At 48.3% G+C, this 7,456-nt stretch overlaps 1 pseudogene; it reads right to left on the bottom strand.

Moving 5' to 3' along the window:
• Positions 1–4,066: 4,066 nt before the first annotated feature.
• Positions 4,067–5,403, bottom strand: LOC112634946 (annotated as a pseudogene).
• Between the last annotated feature and the right edge of the window lie 2,053 nt (positions 5,404–7,456).

Below are 7,456 nucleotides of genomic sequence, written 5' to 3'. Positions count from 1 at the left end.
AACAGGCAGTTCAGACCGATTCTGAGCAGTTTTATTTGCAGCGTTCACTAGATGGGAAAGTCTTCATAATGAGAAAATATCAACTCCCTCAGGCACCGAAGGCAATCTGGGTTAACCAGGCCATCCACAATCAGACTCATTTCTGGTGGACAGGACTTTATAGATTCAGTGGTTTCCTGCTGGGGCCCAGGACATTAAGAACTGTTCAGTAGGCAATTGGTCACAGTCACAAGATGGCTATCATCAGTGCTTCAGTTTTCTTTCTGATTTTCTTTTTTTTTTTCCCCCATCTGACAGTGGTCTGTAGCATTACTTGGCTGGCAGAGATTGAAAGCAACTGAGAATATTTGTTCTGGTGGTCAGTGAATTCTCTCTAAGCCTCATCTACATAGCTACAACCCCCTGTGCAGAATTTGGGAAATTCTGCCTGTGCAAAATTGGGGAATAGCACCTGTATTGTCCTCTTAAGTTTTAAGCAGACAACTTCTTCTTTCCTCCACAGCTTTGCTGATATCTATGTGGTCTTCCACATCGAGGCCCTTATCAAAGCTCCCAGGCCCTTTTGGTGGCTGACAGGAAAAAGAAATGAGCCAGTCTCCTTTCTAGTCTGCTGATGAGTAGATGGTTGAAAGAAGATTAGAGGAAGAGCTGTTTAATAAGTTCGCACTGGTGCTGAGAGACGAGTTGGACACAGTTCAATCAACATAAAAAGTCTCTCTGACATGGCACAGTTAAGATGTGGCTGAAGGAACTCAGTGCCTCATCTTCTCTGCCCACCCAACATGGCCCCAGAAAATTGTGGGCATTCTTATGCTTGGTGATAGTGCCCCCTTGCCATGGTTTAAAGTAAGGAAGACTTGTGGTGTTCCTTCAGTAGGTGGGACTTGGGGGTCATTTCCAACATTACAGTTGTCATCTTTTTCTATGTCACGATTTAATAGCTCATGGTCATTCGCCAGCAGAGTGCAAATGTACATTGGAGGGTGTAGTGGAACATACAAGAAAATGATTCTTTACTCAAAGTCCAATGACTATCTTTAAGCTAAATAAGAGCCTTCACTCCGCTTTAGGGAGGGATGAGCTATTGCCTATGGAAAGGACACAAAATGTCAGATATGTTTAAGAGACTGCGGAGTCTAGGACATCACCTTAGCATTCTAGCACCTCACTTCTCAGGGGGTATGTTTAGTGTCATAAAGTTTCTCTCAAGCCTTTTCTCCAAAACATTCACCAAAACCATCAGTGGTTAAGAATCTGAGACAATTACTGGTTGAAAGCAAAGTATGGTAAATCATCAGCCATCACAGCGTTTTTCTAGACTGGCTGGAGTTCACCCTGCATGAAGTAAGCAAACTCATCAGTTAATTACTTCTTCAGATTTGGGGAATCTCTGTAACTTGAGCAGTCTCTTGAAAATCATGCTTTTCTCTGATATTCATGGGATTCCAGTCTGTCCCTGCTTGTATTTTCCTTGCTGTTCTTCAGAAATAAGGAGCCAAAAGGGCATCAAGGACTAGACACAAAACGCTGATTCCTCTTTAATACGACGTTGTTTCCCATGTCTTTGCCCTCCCATCACAGCTCTGAGACTCGCTGTCAGCGTAATCCTAGACTCTGAATCCTCTGATAACTGGCAGCTTGGCATAAACCCATTCTAAGAGAAGAGCTGCCAGAAACCAGGCCTTCATATTAATAATAACTCCAACTCTTGAAATGAATAGCAGAAGATAAGATAAACACGCAGATAACTTCACAGCCACTTGTACTTCCGCTTCCTTGAGATTCTGGTGGGGAGATGCTCTGAGCTGACAATAAAGTTGCTGGACTTTGCAGTGAGCCCGCTGGTGCTCTCCACCAAGCTGGTGTGCCTTCTCATTCTTATGTCCTTGCCACTCCCTAGAAAATAGCCCTACCAAGGTGAGGAGGAAGCAACCAGTATCAGCTCTAAGCATGGGCTTTTGTGGTCGGGAAACTTGGCATATGGCCCCAAGGTCAGGGCAGCCCCGCTCATCACCCATCCTGGGGAAGCCCTGGGAATATGGCAGTTCAAACAGCATCTCTCAGGCACTCAGCCCCTTGCACAAAATCCCAAATGCAAAGTTCATGGAAGACCGTTTGCCTCACCCTCCTGCCCCTATTCTTTTCTTTTCTGTCTTGTCTTTTCTTTTTTTTTTCCACAAAGCCTTCATTCAAGTATGACTGTCATACAAAAATCCATACCTATTTATTTTACACAACATGTTGTGCTTGGAGATAAGTCTACACACTTGAAACCATCACCACAATCTCTTCCACCCCTTCCCTAGTCCTCCCTATTTATTTCTTCTTCCCCATCTGTGCTGAATAGTCTCTTCTTCTCCCTGCAGACCATTTCCCCACTCCTCCCCCTTTTGCTCGAGACCCAGAAGTTTGACATTTATGGACATCACTCTTGCCTTTTGGCTTCTGGTTGGATTCAGCCAGTGGGAAGCCCCAGCCAGAGATCTAGGGGTGGACAGGTAGGGTGAAGTTTGAATATTTATTCTCCCAGCTCCCTCCCTGCCAATCTATGCATTGGCCATGGCTGTGTCCCTCTCCAAGGCCACAGCTCCTGTGGGCAGTCCTCTCTCACAGCTACACTGTAGCCACAGCCTTCCGTGGGCCCAGTAACCACTCCCTCACCCTCCTCCTCACACCTGTGGGATTCCATGCTTGTTGCTGTGGCTGGCCTCTGCTGGTCTCTCTTCATCCTGGCATGGCTCAACCATGGTACCTCCATTAATGTATCTCTTTGCATGTGTCACCTGTTTCCTGCCAGAATCATAACAAACCAATCTATCTCCAAACATGGATCTAGAAGTGACCCCAGATCATGTTTAAACCTGTACATTCACTCCACTGATGGAAAGCAGAAAGGCTGCTAGTCAAAATGGAACTCCTTTGTTTCCAAATGGTTGGTTCCCCTGAATCTGGCAATGGAAAAAAGCTACATTTTTATTCCCTTTGCACAGGCTTTCCTACACTAAATTCAACCCGGTGATACAGACAGATGGAAACCTGGCTGGGTAGGATTTTTTTTTTTTTCAGTTAAAACATAAAACTAAAAGAATCTTAAAAGTAAATCAGAACTACTGGGGACTAAGGGTTCAGAAGGTGGTGGGGGCAGAGGGTGGTTATGATCTCTAAAATTCTGCTGAACGTTTGAAATATATTTTCAAACAAGATACAAAACCAAGCATGCCACTTTTTCCTTTTTAGACATTTCTCCTTAAGTCTGAACTCCAGCAGTCCCTTCAATAAAGTTGAGAAATTCCAATGATATTCATTATTACCAAAGCAGGATTATTAAGAGATTGCTATACTTCCTCATCTCCAGACCTCACCCTATGCCACCCCCTACTAATAATGAAGAGATAAATTGGATGCTTTTGGTTCCTTTATACTCAAGGAAACCGATGTAGTAGAGATAGAAACCCTCTAAAGATGCCACTTTTTTTTTTTAGGAGGTTTTTCTTTTTTAATTTTTAAAACATGTTGAAAAGTAAATCCATGTCTGCATAAGTTCCCAACCCCCATTTCTCCAAGCTTCTGGAAGGTGGGCCTGGCGGGCACCCTCAGCTTCTTAGCGTTTCCCAGCTGGCCCCTGAAGACAGAACTTCCCTTCCAGCCTCTGCTGCTGTAAGGCCCCCTCTGCCCACCTCCCCCTGCAGCCTCCTTCCCACCTCACCCAAGACTTATTGCTAAAAGAAGGGAAGAGAAATGAGCACAGCCAGCACACCCAGCTGTCCTCTCCCATCCCCGTACTAAGGTCCTTACCCCCGACACACAAAGGGCAGGGCCCAGAGGCCAAACCCCAGCAGACTAGGAGGTAGCCATTCCAGTCCTGGCTACGAAGCAAAAGTGGCCTCAGTCCAGCTCAAAGGCCCCTGAGCCCAGGCCATGGACTCAGGAGACAGGCCCAGCTGCCAGGAACACATGCAGAACCCATAAGTCTGGACTGGGCTGTCAGCAGCTCTAGGTCTTGGAAAGACCTGGCAAGAGCCCTAGCCCCTCTGTCCTCAGTGACACCAGAGATGCCTGGGGATGGTCAGCAAAGGGGTCCCGGAGCCTGTGGTTGGTGGAGGACCTCAGGATTCAGAGTGAGGGCACTGGGGGCACCAATCAGGGTAGATGGGGGCTGGGGGCCAGGACGGGCACTGTGGCAGGAGACAGCCAGAGCAGGGAGGATGAGAGGCAGTGGGGCCTGGCTGGGGGCCAACCGGGGCTGGAGGAAGTGGCCCTGTTGCATTGTGGGTGGCTGTCAGAGCAGAGTGGGAGCCATGGGCAAAGGTGGCCTCAGCAGCGGGGGGTGGCTAGGGCAGGGAGGTGGGAGGTGGAGCAGGGGTGGTGCAGGGGGCACTGATCGGAGCACAGACATGGAGACCGATGTAATCTGGACCTCATCATCTTCTTCTAGGGTTGGGGCTGGCAAGGGAGCCCCTCTCCTAGCCTCCTCCATGGGGACTGTGGCTCCACAGGCCCCATCCTGCTCAGCCTCCCATTCCTGCAGCACCTCCTCCAGATTGAAGCAGCGCCGGTAGCTCACAAAGAAGGTCTTCACCTGGGTGAGAGTCTTGTTCCCAATCACCTCTGCAATAGTCCCAAAGTCTTTGCCATACCTACAGATGGCTTGGGCAGCCAAAAGCTGCTCCTCTGTGGTCCAGCAGAAGTTGAACTTGGTGTTGGCCTCCAGGGGGCGGAGTGGATCAATGCCGCCCTCCAGGGCTTGGTGCAGGCCGCTGTTCCTCTGCTTTATGCTCTGTACCTCTCTCTTGAGGTCTCCATCATCGCTCTCTCTCAGGCCTCCTCGACCCTCTTCGAACTCATCACTGTCTTCTTTGTCCTTACAGCCCCTCGGCCGCCGGGCCTGTCTGTCCATCATGCCAGTTCGGCTGTGGGTTTTCTTCCAAGAGTGGTGATATTTCACCCAGGCTGGAAATCAACTTGTTGGGCAGCATCTGCTGGATCCACACTTGTCATGGAAGCCAAAGGCCTGTTCAAACAACACCTTGTCCTCTACTGTCCACTTGTCAGGGAACGGGGTGAAGTTGGCCAGGTCGGCCAGTGACTTCTCCACATGGTGCTTATGCCACAAGAGCATGCCCAGCACCTGCTTAATGTTGTAGCTCTGCTTCTCCGTGGCCATCGCAATGTACTTGTCAAGCTTGGCATCCGACACACAGTGGTTGGATCCGACACACATCCGACACACACCAGCATCCCCTTCAGCTTCTTGTTGCTGTAGCGTGTGAGGCTCTCAGGCTTGCTCTCTGCAATTACAGCCTGGTAATTGGTTCCAATGTGGCTCATGCTGTCGTGTGAGTGCTCTTCCTCGCTGCTGTCATCCTCAGAGTGGGGCTGTCCACCGTTGGGCACCGTCTTGGCCCGGCTGTGGGATTCACACTCCATCACGGAGGGCATTACCCCTCTCAACTGCCCCAGGGGGCGCGGGAGCCTTCGAGAGTGACAGTGGTTGCCGCACTTGCCCTGAGTGCCATGCCCGGCCTGGCCTGGAGAGGTCCCCACGTGCTATCTTCCATCTTGCCCCTGCCCCCAAGATGCTACTTTTCTAGAGGATACTTTATTTTTACCCTGCTATGACTTCTGTACTTTAATCATCTGAACCAGTCAATTTGAAACTTGATTCCCCTCATTTATTGGACATTCTTAATGTTGATTAAATATTTATGCTGTCGGAGGCCTTTTTTTCCCCACCATGAAACCTGCAAATTTGGAACATTCAGGAGCTTTAATTGTGAGGACAGGCACACTTACATTCATAACCAAATGGTCAAAGATGCATTTCTCATTCTCTTTGATTTGGTGGGAGGAGGAGGAGGCATGGGGATGATGGTGAAAGGACAGGTGTGTAATCCTAGGGGCACAATCCTGGCAAACTGGATTTCTTGCTGACTGAGGACTGGACACAGAACTGTTCTGAGGCCAATTAGCAATAAGCAGAATTGGCCTAAGTCAAGGGGCCCTTGTGGTCGTCCTGTAAGATTGTTGGAAGCCCGCCCACCTGGGTCCCAGAACTCATGGACCTAGGCTCCCATGTATTCATTCCCAGCTCTGAGGGAGGTAAGGTATGCCTTGCCAGCACTCACAGTCCTTTACATGCCCAACTGATCCTACCACGACGGTGGCAACGGTGTTACCCCTACCATCCTAGCCCACTGGCTGTCCGGTGTAATGATTAAGAACTTGGGCCTCAGCATGGGCCACCCTGAGGGGCTGAGGTTTGCACAAGGGCACTCAGCCAAGGAGGAAAGAGGAATTAAAACCCAGCCTGTTTTCTGTTTACCAAACCTTGCACCCTGGCTTGGGGCTGGGTGTTCCCAAAGGAAATGGCACCTTCTTCTTTGTACAAAGACTCTGTAGGCCAGCAGTGATCCCAGTCAGGCCTAGGTTCCAAACCCTGTCCCACCACTCAGTAACTATGCAGGCTTGGGCTCTCTGAGCCTCAGCATCCTCAGTGTGGGTTGGAAAAATAGCATCCATCACATGGCATTTTCATGTGTATTAAATGAGATAATATGTGTAAAGCATTTAGCACAATGCCTGGCACACAGAAAGTAGCTCCATAAATAAAAAATATTATTATTATGATTACCATTATTATTACCAGGACTCTAATGCTATGTTAACTCAGCATTATTAGTATGAGTTTGCTAGGACTTGCCATAACAAAGTATCCCAGACTGGGTGGCAGTATATTTCCTCACAGATCTGGAGGCTGGACGTCCAAGATCAAGGTGTTGGCAGGGTTGGTTTCTTCTGAGGGCTCTCTCCTTGGCTTGTAGATGGTCATCTTCTCTCGGTATCTTCACATGGTCCTTCCTCTGTACATATCTGTGTCCAAATTTCCTCTTATAAGAACATCTGACACCAGTCAGATTAGATTAGTGTCCACCCTAACGACTTCATTTCACTTCTTTAAAGAGCCTACCTCTAAATACAGTTACATCTGAAGCTACTGGGGGATAGAACTTCAACGTATGAATTGGGGGGATGGTGACAGTTCAGCCTGTAACACACCTATTCTCCATCCCAAACCCTATCCTTAAGAAAACATTTTAACTGGCATTTCTTGGGCACCTGTTTCTGCTCAGTACTGAGCCCATTTACTTCAGTTTCTTCATTTCGTTTTTCCAATAACCTCATAAGTATTATCACATCATTTTGCAGATAAGCAAACTAAAGTGCAGAGAGCTTAATGACAAGCCAAGGTCCCCCAGTATGGTAATGAACCCCTTCTTCTGGCCAAATCCATGGCTGCTACATCAGGTTTGCTAATGGATTCTCACTGTATGGTATTAGTGGCTGATAACACTTAATCTGTTAACTTCCCTGGTGGTTCTGTTGCAGTAGCTGCTGGTGGCCAGCCAGCCACAGCAGAGCAAACACTCTGTCCTCATAATCTCTTCCTCCATAAAGG

This window comes from Theropithecus gelada, chromosome 11 (assembly GCF_003255815.1).
Source record: "Theropithecus gelada isolate Dixy chromosome 11, Tgel_1.0, whole genome shotgun sequence".
Lineage (NCBI taxonomy): Eukaryota > Metazoa > Chordata > Mammalia > Primates > Cercopithecidae > Theropithecus > Theropithecus gelada.
Note: the sequence above shows the minus strand (reverse complement) of the source record. Positions and strands in the feature narration are given on the sequence as shown.